At 43.0% G+C, this 12,460-nt stretch overlaps 1 protein-coding gene across 1 annotated transcript in view; it reads left to right on the forward strand.

Annotated features, from left to right (window-relative positions):
• The window catches only part of LOC124802640 (RNA-binding protein 42-like), a 342,201-nt gene that overhangs the window by 33,294 nt on the left and 296,447 nt on the right, over positions 1 to 12,460 (forward strand). The window lies entirely within an intron of this gene.

The raw sequence follows: 12,460 nt of genomic DNA on the forward strand, positions 1-12,460 counted from the left end.
ATATTGGTTTTAATGTAATGTTACATTTGCATATGTAACGCAATCTCCTTTATTTAGCTTGATGTCATACACCGGCATATTACCTGTAATCGGTCGTTAAACGCGTTTTCAAGGGATTGTAGCACCTCGACGTATTTTCAAAACGCGCTCCTTCCTGCACAGATGCTGTCAAACAAAAACATAGTACCGTCTTGATTAGAATCGTTATAAAAATCTGGCTGTGTTAATAAAGGTGCAATTTATATCTCGTATACCTAGTCCAGGAAAGTGTTGCGTATTTTTCTCTGAAAGGTTGTTTTTGAGGAGCTTCAGTTTATACTGGAAAGCGTTTATTTTACTGATCATATCGTTGATGAGATTGTTTTCTTTTCGGAGTTTCAGACTTAAATCATTTAGAAGAGCCATAATGTCTGCTAAAAATCCTAAATCAGCTACCCATTCAGGGTCATGAAGAAGTGGCTCCGGACGTCCTTTGTTCTCCAAAAACTGAGCCACAGTGTGGCGTAGTCGAAAAATTCGGGAAATCACTTTCTCTTTGCTCAGCCAGCGCACCTCAGCGTGGTAGGGAATATCTGGATACTCCTCTTCAAAGGAAATCAAAAATTCTTTAACTGTCGATGAGTGAGTCTATGAGAACGAATGTAGTTCACGATACGCACCACGACCTTCATCACATCTTGAAGACCGATAACTTTCGCACAAAGAGCCTCTTGGTATGCAAAACAATGAACGGAAGGTAAATTCGGCATGTTAAGTTTTTTCCGCAGTAGGCCAATAAACCCTTTTGCTTTACTGCACATTGCTGGTGCCCCGTCTGTCGTTACGGAAAACAGCTTTTCCCAAGGGAGACCTATTCCTTCAGCTGCAAATTCCAACAGCTGCTAAAATATCCGCCCCTGTAACAGTGTCCTTCAACGAAACCATAACCAGGAGCTCTTCCGTTACATGTAGGTCGTCGTCCACGCCACGCAAAAATATTGCTAACTGAACCGTGTCGTTAATATCCGTGGACTCATCAAGTGCGATGGAGTACGATAGGAAGTTTTCAATTTTGGCTGCCAGTTGTTCATGCAAATTCTCAGCAATGTCGTTGATTCTCCAATGTATTGTCATTCTGGAAAGTGGTATTCTGCTGTACGCGGGAGCTAATGTGGGATTCATTGTCTCTACTACGTCCAACATAATGTTTTTTATTAATGGCCCGCCCATAAATGGCCTCCCAGCTCCTGCTAAACGTAGAGCAACTTTGTAACTAGCTCTGAGAGTCCTTTCGCAACACCCCTCATCTTCTTCACCCTGAAGTAGAGAAAAAAAGATATGTTAGGAATAAATTATGCGAAAACGAAAACTAAGGAATCTAAACAAATTTTATTTCGTTTCGCATGACCTTTAACCAAATTATACATGCTAAAGTACTTGCAACAAACCTGGTTTGTAGATACAAAATTCTCTTCTGCAAGAGTATGCAACTTCCGTAATTCTTCCTCTCTGGCATCCCCTGTTACATCACTATACTTTACTGAATGCAACTTGCTGTAGTGCCTTTCAGTAGACGATTTTATGACACACGTAATTAGTGTACCGCAGCTTAGACATTTGGCTTTATCGTCACAACGCACAAAAAAGTAGGAGAGTTCCCATTCCGGTTTAAACTGACTTTCGGCAATTTTCCCTTTTTTTGGAGCAGATGGTTCCATTATTCCGGTAATTGTCTTGCGCTTACGTATTCCAATGTTGACTAAGACGTCTGGCAGCGCATTCGGCAGCGCACAGCGTCGGCCTCACCTAGCAAGCCGAGTTGAGGCGAAGTATGCCGAGTTGAACCGATGCACTGTGCAGCCACTCGCTGCACCGTGCTTTGCACGCGTGCGGTTTTCCGTGTTTGTGCGGCCCTGCTCTAGAGCCTCCCACCCGAGTTCCTGAAGCATTTCCGTAACACTCGCGTGATGATCAAACCTACCAGTAATAAATCTGGTCTAGATTCTGTCGACCACCGTTTAGCGTCTGGAGCTTTTTACACTAGCCCCGTGGAGAGTCTTTACATTGAGACTGCTGAACCTCTACTGTACAATCGGCGAGTTGTCCTGCTGAGTTGTTAAGCTAATCATCTGTCTTTCATGCCTGCTCATCCAACCTATGCCCTTTTTTTCGATGGCTCCTTGTATTTAGGCTATGCAGGCAGCCATTCCTCTTTACTATCACTGGGAGTCTGCTTCCATCAACTACTACATTCACTTTCCGTCCAATTTCGTATAACTTTCTTGACAAATGGGGGTACGACGTCACCTGGACTTCGCTCCTGGACCTGCCTTCTCCGTGACTTTTTTCAGCTTCGCAAGGATGGTACCCCTGCCCCCCCCCCTCCCCAATGTTTACTGTTGGGCATGTGCTGCTCTATACGCACAAATGGAGGATGCCACATTTATTTATGCTGATGGCTCCAAGACCACCTTTGGTGTTGGGAGTGCCTGTATTATTGACGGTACCCCTATTAGATTTCAGCTTCCTGGTCAGTGTTCGCTTTTTGCAGTGTAACTTCACGCTGTTCTCCAGGCTGTCCAATACATCCGTTGCCATCAGTAGATACAGTATATTATATGCTCAGATTTGCTCAGCTCTCTTCTCAACCTCCAAGCTCTTTAACCCATCCACCCTCTGGTGCACTGGATTCAAGACTGCCTCCACATGCTCCACTTGGGGGCCATCTCTATGGCATTCCTCTGAATCCCAAGGACACATTGGTATATGTGGAAATGAGGCAGCCAATATAGCGGCAAAGGCTGCTGTCTCTCTTCCTCAGCCCACTGTTCGTATGGTTCCCTTTGCCTATCTACAGAGCGTTTTATGTCATGACATTGCTCTTTTATGGAACACACATTAATATGCACTTCAGGATAATAAATTACAGAACATAAAACCTCTTCCTCCCAGCCTCGCCGTCGGGAGAAGGTAATTTCAACTAGATTCCGGATTGGGCACTGCCTTTTTAGCCATCGACACCTTTTAAATGGCGATCCTCCCTGCTGTGTCCCCACTGCTCTCAGTTGTGGACAGTGAGACACCTTTTACTTCAGTTCCCCTATTTAATCCGCTGTGCGCCTGTTTACAGCTGTTGCCTGATATATCTTCCCTTTTAGCAGATGATGCGCGCTCAGCCGATCACGTCCTTGAGTTTATAAGTGTTGGTGAGATGACATCGGTCATTTGAAGCTCTTTTAGAGGAAAAGCTCCCCTTCAGTATCACTTTTCTAAGATTTCCTTTCGATTTAAGTTTCCCTCCTCCTCGAGTTGTGCTCCCATTGCTGCTGATTTAAATTCCTGATTTGCCCTTCATTAAGCCACAGAATGGATGCTTATGACCGTAGCTGTTTTGCACCCTAAAACCATAATTAAAAAAAAAGAAAGAAAAATCGACATTCAGCACTAGAGAGCACAGTCACATACTATACAATGCCATCTTCATGTGGCATCACATAGCACAACACAGAACCGTACATCACAAGTCAAAGCCAATGACCAGTACTGCAAGTTATGGTTGACCTCATTGTTTGCTTAGACATTTGGCTTACTTGATGTCTGTTGGCAGATCATCGAGTATTTTTATTTCCTTGCATTCTACATTATTTGCATATACAGTAGAGCGTCGATTATCTGAAGTAATTGGGGGACATGGGTGTTACGAAAACTGGTTTGTTCGGATAATCAAACTGTACATGTTTATTTGCCAAAAAGAAGTACTGTACAGTAAATTTATTCATAAAATCAGGCATCTCTTTTAGTATTACAAAGTAGCATACAAAGGCAACTTCAGTAGGAATATATAGTAATAATCTCGTACTTGTCCCTCATAGAAAGGACAACACGTTTACGTTTAAGCATTTTGTATTGTCAAGTTCACTTCTTCATGCAGCAGCACACAAGTGGTTGTAACAGAGAACAGAAGGTGACTGTTTGCACCGTGAGAAGCTCTTCTTGGGTGTGCGCAATCCTTCAAACTGCGCGGAGCGGCACGTCTCAATTCTAAGCTGGCGCAGCTGTTGCTGTGAAAAGCTTTGATACTGCCGCTACTTCTACTGCCAGTGCCAAGCCAACAGAAGTGTGCTGATTGTTGAAAGACAGCAACTGGCGGCGTGGCCGGTCAGCAGCGCCTTGTGAAGGCCCCATTAGAAGCAATGTTCCGTCAGCGGTGGCCCAGTGCGGCGACTACTGTGGGAAACTTGGTTTGGGAGTGAGGGGGATGATGGACGGTAGGGTGGGAGAGTAACAGGTGCGAGCGAGTACACGGTTCGGTTAAGCGGACGTTCAATTGACCGACGTTCGGATAATCGACACTCTACTGTATTTTTGTTTCATGTGTATAATTTGAAATTTTTAGTGTTGAGTTGGTGACCAGGATCTTTGTATGAGGATTCCATGTGGTGTACTGTGCCACATGTTTACTTTAGTACATAAATGCTCAGCAGTGGAGCAATTTTGAACAATGGAATAGTGATTTACAGTGTTTTGGTTCCTCTGCTGGTGCCATTATTTTCATACTTTGTTTCTGTAACAAAAAAAATCTCAAGGGATTCAAATAGCGTATGGTAGATAAGTATTTATGTCAGTAGTATCTCTAATTGATCTAATTAATAATAAAAAAAGATTGTGCAAAGGTTTTTTTATGACACCTCTGTACACAACTTCTTTAGTGTATTACTGATGAACAGTTCAAGAAATTTAGCATCTTTTATGATTACATCTCTGTTTATAATAATATGTATATCTGCATAGCAAGAAATAGTGTTGCATCTCATGCAGAAGTTCACACTTGCAGTTTTCTGTATGTTTAAAAGGATTCTCCTTGCCTCAAACCAGTATTATGCATGAGTAGTTCTTTCATTGGCTACAAGTTGGAATGCCCCTGTCCACTGGTTATCAGTATATTTGTGTCATTGACATATAAGAAAAAACCAGGCTTATGTTTGTGATTGGGGAGGTCAAAAGTTCAGACCAGTTTTAATTTTTGCTGTTTTTAAATGATGCATTTTTAATATTTGTCATAGGTTTACTGATACAAATTGTACAATTTTCAAGCAGGAAACAGGAAATTGTGTCATATCTAGTAAACTTAATTTTCTTCTTGTAATATTTTGTATTTCACCTACTGTTGTAGGAAGTAGAATTAGAGTTCAAGGGAGTATTATTGGTGGAGAAAGTGGGTAGTGTTATACAGTTATGCAGGATATATTTTACAGTTTCTGAAAAATATGTATTAAATTCATTGGCAATTTGGTACATTTTTTCTCTATATTCAATGTAATTTCTTCCTCTGTGAAACCTTCTGTCCAGTTTGTTCGTTTATGATGCTGCAGACTGTGCTGCATTTGTTTAAAGACACCCTGATAAGGGAATTATTATTATTTGCAGCTTTGACTGTTTTTTTGTTGAGGTGTTTGTATGTCCTGTAGTAAGTAACAAATTCTTTGATGTTGCCACTAACAGTATTGCTAATTCTATCTTGCAGTCATCTTTACTGGTGATGTTTTAATGCCTGTACAATAATTTTTCTTTCTCTGGGTTATCATTTTTGTCCTCAGTGAGAAATGACAGATGAAGTTGTTTCATTCATTGTTGAAGAATTAAATACATTTCTCTTTTTGCAGGTCATAAACTATATCTTCTTATGTGGGATAATTTGTTGTAATCTTGAACCAGTGTTTTACAATGCAGACAAAGTTAGATGATACCTGATCGAGCTAGCTATCTAATCTTCTTGGAGACAAAACTTTAATAAAAAACTCTTATAACCTTGGTCAAGTGGTGTGACTAGTAGTGATTGAATTCACGTGTTACAATAACAACTCTTTGTTTATTAACCTTGAAGTAAAGTCTGTACAGCTTTAGAAGGTGGAAGTCCACACTTGAGTACAACTTAAAAGTCTGCCTTGACATTGTGTAGTGGGTGCCCAGAGTGAAATTTGCCTTTGAGGGGTGAAGCTGTGACCTAAGTACCTGCCAGTGGAGGAATGTGGCTGCAGTATCACGTGGACACATGGCCATGTGGATGCAAGTAGGTGCTTATGACTGCAGCACTGTTTACTGTAACATGTGTGCCAAAAATTGGCACGACTTGTGTCCCCAGACAAAGAGGTGACTGCAGGAGGCTTCATGGTAAACAGCCCAGTGAATCTTCTGATGGCAACCAACCTCCCTAGGTAATGCAGTCCTGTGAAGCACATCCCTGAGTGTGGTGGCAGAATATGCAGGGCCCCAGTCATCCCCCCCCCCCCCCCCTTTAAGAGAGATGGTGCAACCATCTCGAATGAAGTCACCACTTAAGGGAGGAGGCACTAAGCAGCTACTAGAGCAGACTGGAAACAATAGGATAAGAATTCAGTGAACATATATAAATGGTCCTAATGCAAGAAGTCACCGTGCCTGCATAGGGGGATGGCAACAGGCTGCTGTAGGTGGCGACAGAGAAGGCAGGATTGACAGTGGAGTTTCCAAGGAGTCACAACTCGAGGCCCAAAAGAACACATGATGGGATCGGTGGCACCAGCAGGGCCGGCTGCAGGATGGCTGCGGAAGAGGTGGAGGAGAAGGATGGAAACAGTGTCACAAAGGCCGGCACAATAGGGCCGTTGAGAGAGCAACTATTGGCACTGATAGGACTGGTGATGGCAGGAGGGTCGGCCTTGACCATGTCAGTGGTGACTAGATTGATGCCGAAAGAGTTGACGATGAGATGTTGGTGTCTGATGGCATCACATGCGAGGGCTGAACCAGTATTGGAGTGTCTTCCATTATGACACTATATGAATGAGAACATTGCAAACAAACTGGATATGAAGTGCTCAGCTCACCACACTGGATGCCCCATTTAAATGCTAGTACTGACCGTGCTCTTTCAAACACTGTGGAAAAGATTGTAGAACCTGAGTGAGTGGAGAAACACTCTGCAGCAGGTCCAGAATTGTCTGATCCCGGAATTGAAATGCTGCAGGCAATGGCAGCTCCAAACAAGATAACCAGAGCAATCCCACATAAGAATACATTGTAAAGAACTGGACATACCCAGAAATAAACCAAGAAACTACTGAAAACCATGCAGACCAACAACACCGAGTAAGAGAATTCACACTGGAACAGTACAAGAAAGGACCGCCCAAACTATGCTGAAAAGAGAACAGTGCCAAACTTGCATCTACTGAGAAATGTTGACACCAAGTGCAAAACAAATGCCTCCCAAAATGGAGACAATCCTACAATTCAACACAGTTATAGAAATGCAGAATGGAACTGTCCGTGTCCGATAAATGGGGAGACATACTCACACTGCAGTAGGATTCGAAAATAGACCAGCGCAATACAATGACATGAATATGTTGCCCCATGAAGATGAATGAATGCACCAGCAAAATGCATTTGTTTAAAAAAGACATGAACAATAGAGAAAGGATGAAACTGTGTTACAGCAAAAATGAATGAAGACACATCAAGAAACAATAAAACATACATGAAGAAATGACCTTATCACCCTTGTCATGTCCAAGCACCACCACCACCTCCTGGAAGAGGCCTGGCGGTGGCTGAATTTTGTCTGGGCAAAATGCAACACAGCACGGCAGAGCCAGGCTTGGCATGAATGCGGGCAGTGGGCAGGTGATGGCTGAGACCAAGAGGTGGCACTGCAGTCAGTGAATCTTGAGCAGGCACTGTAGCACTAAACCATTATCCTCATCACCACTGTAGTATATGGCAGATGAGGAATGAGCTGTGGGAAGCCATACATACTAAGAGTGTCGCACATGGGAGAGTTGGCTCACCTCCACTGTAATATATGGCAGATGAGGGAAGAGCACTGTAACATGAAACCATTATCCTCGTGGCCACTGTTACAACCTTGGTCAAGTTGTGCAGCTGATGTTGATTGAATTCAATAACTTCTTCATTAACCATGAGATAAACTCAGTACAACTTAGAGACTGAAAGTCCTCACTTGAGTGCAACTCAGAAGTCGGTCTTGATGATGTATACTGGGTGCCATTATGATGATGCCCACAGTGGTCGGCAATGCTGGTGAGTTGAGAGTTACTGAGGATGAGCAGCAACACTGTACCATGTGGGCGTGAGCCTGTGGTTCATCGAGTTCTAGGTCAGGTCTTTGAGAGCAGTTGATGGACTTCCAGTGGCTATTGATCCTGGAACAGGTGTGAGACAGCACTGTCTGATGGGTAGTGGTAGTGACGGGTTTTGTGATCTGGAGTGTAAACTCGAGGCAGCTGGTGGTTGCTCTGGAGACCGAAGTGGAACTTGCTTACAAGGGGTTGAGCTGTGACCTAAATAACTGTTAGTGGAGAAATGTAGTCGCAGTGTCATGTGGACACATGACAGCATGGACACAAGTAGGTGCCTGTGACTGCAGTACTGTTTATGTGACTTGTGTGGCAAATGTTGGCATGGCTTGTACCTGCAGACATTGTGGCGGATGTAGGAGGCTTTGCAATAAGCAGCGCAGCAAATCATCTGTTGACAAACAGCCTACAAAATAAAGCAGCGGTGTGCCTGACCTCTGAAGCAAATCTGTCAGTGAAGTACATATACTACAATAATGTAACATTAACAAATTTTTGGCATATTTATCATGAAAAACACTGGACTCGCATTCAGGAGGATAATGGTACAAATCCCAGTCTGGCCTTCTGGGTTTACATTTTCCGCGATTTCCCTAAATTGCTCCAGTCAAATGCCAGGATTCCCTTCCACAACCCTTTAGTAATCAGAGCTTGTTTTCCATCTGTAATGGCCATTCTGCTGATCGGATGTTAAACTTGTTATCTTCCTTGTTACAGAAAGTTAATATCACCATGACACTTTTGGAGTTATTTTAATAGTATTTTTTCTAGTTAAGAAGTGAATTGTTTAAAGAAAACAAACATGTTACCATTAGGGATCTATACACAGATATCAGAAAGTTTCTTTTCGAGAACATTGCTAAAGCGTATATGCCACCCATTGTGACTCCAATGCTGGTATATAAAGACTGACATGTAGGTGAGGGATTAGTTTAGCATTTATGTCATTCTGCTGCGCATGTGGTAAATGTGGAAATGTGAACTAAGGGGACTTTACTATGAAGTTCAGCCAAACAGGAAAAACTTGCTGTTGTTCTTTGCTTGACTGCCAAATGACAAACATGGGTAGATATCCATCGTGACTGGAGAATGTGTGTGGGGAATCTGTCAAAAATCACTTTTGGGGAATGATGCATCAAGTTTCGTGCTGGACACAATTCCACACAGGATGCTGGTCGATCTGGAAGACCAGCCTCATTATGGACAAAAACAAGTGAGCAGTTGACAATGGGATTAAGGCAGACTGGCATTTAACCATTCATACACTAGCAAATGATCACTCTGCAGCTTCGGGCGTGCAACGCATTACCCAACAGGAGTTAGGCTTCTGTAAGGTCAGCATCCAGTGGATACCCTCGGTTTTGAACGTCAAACAAAAAGCAAATCAGATGGCTGTTTGCCTGAAGCAGCTGATGTATTTCATTGTTGAAGTAATGCATTCCATGAGCTCATCCTTGCAGGTGACAGAAACTGGTGCCAAAAATGGGAACAATGGTATCATCAATCATGCCCTTGTCCTAGGAAGTTCAAGAGTCTACCATTTGCTGGAAAGGTGATGTTCACTCTGTTCTTTGATTGCCGGGATCCATTGCTTGTTGATTTCGAGAAACCTGGCACCTCCATCACTAGAGTATGGTACTGCACAGTGCTGGAGAAACTGTGGGATGCAATTAAGGCAAAATATCCAGGAAAACTGCAACAAGTGATGCTGCTGATTCATGCTAACACACGTCCATATCCCGAGTGTTGTGATGCAGAAGTTACGCCAGCTCAAGTGGGCGACACTTGAGCATGTGACCCATAGTTCTAATCTCTCCTCATGCAATTATTATGCCTTAATAAAGGCTCTAAAGTTTCAACAAGTCCTGTCTGTTGTGAATATGCAGCAGGCAGTTATGACTTCTTTACGCAGCAGGACACGTTGTATGACCAAACATGTGACTTTAACCTGGTGCATCGGTGGGATGGTTACCTCAGTCCTTATGGCGATTTTACGTGATTGGCCTACCAATTCTGGACTGTAGAACTTTCAAACAGAAAATTTTTGTTTGCCATTTATAATATTTATATCTGCAAGCAGTGTTTATGCCAATTCAGTTCTTTTTCGATAGAATCGGTTTTCAGGTATGAACTGTATCACATCTAATATTATTTGTTTGTTATGTAGAAGTTCCATAATTTTTTAATAGTGCTGAAGTAATCAAAAATAAAAAAATGCATTGCTGTGACAGCTCTGATTAACAAATCAACAGTAAATGCATGTTTGACAATATATTGTCATTGCTAGTGAGAATCTCAGCCACATGTGTGTTATATCTGATCCCGTGAATGTTGTGACTGTGTGTTGCATTAGTCACATACAAGCACTTCCACCTCTACATGTACATCTACATACATACTCTGCAAGCCACCATATGGTGCGTGGTGGATGGCACCCTGTGACACTGCTAGTAATTTCCTTTTCTGTTTCACTCGTAAATAGAGTAAGGGGAAAGCGACTGTCTATATGCCTCTATACGAGCCCTAATCTCTCTCATCTTATCTTGATGGTCCTTATGTGAAATGTATGTTGGTGGCAGTGGAATCGTTCTGCAGTCAGCTTCAGATGCCAGTTCTGTAAATTTTCTCAATAGTGCTACTCAAAAAGAACATCACCTTCCCTCCAGTGATTCCCATTTGAGTTCCTGAAGTCTCTCCATAACACCTATGTGTTTTTTTTTTTTTAGAATGTACCGGTAACAAATCTAGCAGCTCATCTCTGAATTGTTTTGGTGTCTTTCTTTAATCTGACCGGATGCAGGTCCCAAACACTCCAACAGTACTCAACAATGGGTCACACTACTGCCCTATAGCTCCTTTACAGATGAACTGCACATTCCTAACATTAACATTCTCCTAATAAACCAAAGTCGGCCATTCTCCTTCCCTACGACAGTCCTTATACGTTCATTACATTTCATAGTGCTTTGCAGTACTACACCTAGATATTTAATCAGTATGACTGTGTGAAATAGCGTACTGCTGATACTGTATTCAAACATATGGTTTTGTTTTTATGAAAAGGAAAGTTGCTACTTACTATATAGCAGAGATGCTGAGTCACAGATAGGCACAACAAAAAGGCTGTCACAGTATAAGCTTTTGGCCGACAAGGCCTTTGTCGAAAATAGATGACACAACACACACACACACACACACACACACACACACACACACACACACAAGCGTAACTCACACACATGACTGCAGCCTCTGGCAGCTGAAGTCATACTGCGAACAACAGCAGCAGTGCATGATGGGAGCAGCAACTGGGTGGGGGTAAGGAGGAGGCTGGGACAGGGAGGGGGAGGAATAGCGGGGTGGGATGGGGAACAGTGAAGTGCTGCTGGGGAGTGCGCAAGGATGAGGGGGAGAGAGGGTAGGGCACCTAGGTGAAGTCGGAAGGTTAGACGAATGGCAGGGGAGAGGTGGGGGGAGAGGGGTAGCGAAAAATGAGAGAAGTAAAAAGACTGGGTGCATTGGTGGAATGAGGGCTGTGTAGTGTTGAATGGGAACAGGGAAGGGTCTGGATGGGCGATAAAATGAGTAACAAAGGTTGAGACCAGGAGGGTGTAGGAACATAGGATATATTGCTGGGAGAGTTTCCACCTGCGCAGTTCAGAAAAGCTGGCGTTGGTGGGAAGGATCCATATGGCACAAGTTGTGAAGCAGTCATTGAAATGAAGGGTGTCATGTTGGGCAGCGTGCTCAGCAACAGGGGGGTCCATTTGTTCCTTGGCCACAGTTTGCCGATGACCAGTCATGTGGACAGGCAGACAAACAGACAGACAGCTTGTTGGTTTTCCTGCCCACATAGAATGCAGCAGAGTGATTGCAGCTTAGCTTGTAGATCACATGACTGGTTTCACAGGTAGCCTTGACATTGGTGGGATAGGTTTTTTTTTGTGTGTGTGTGTGTGTGTGTGTGTGTGTGTGTGTGTGTGTGTGTGTGGGTGGGTGGTCTATTTTCGACAAAGGCCTTGTTGGCTGAAACTTCATTTTCTGACCGTCTTTTTGTTGTGCCTATCTGTGACTTGGTGAGTAGCAACATTCCTTTTCATAATATTGTTACCTTCCATCCTGGATTTTCCATTCTGTGATGGTTTTGTTTTTCTTACTCGTCTCCGTTAACTTATATTTTTCTATATTCAGAGCTAGCTGCCATTCATCACACCAACTAGAAATTTTGTCTAAGTCATCTTGTATCCTATAGTCACTCTATGACGACATCTTCCTGTACATTACTGCATTGTCAGCAAACAGCTGCAGACTGCTGCTCATCCTGTCCGCCAGATCATTTCTAT

Source organism: Schistocerca piceifrons, chromosome 6, assembly GCF_021461385.2.
Source record: "Schistocerca piceifrons isolate TAMUIC-IGC-003096 chromosome 6, iqSchPice1.1, whole genome shotgun sequence".
Lineage (NCBI taxonomy): Eukaryota > Metazoa > Arthropoda > Insecta > Orthoptera > Acrididae > Schistocerca > Schistocerca piceifrons.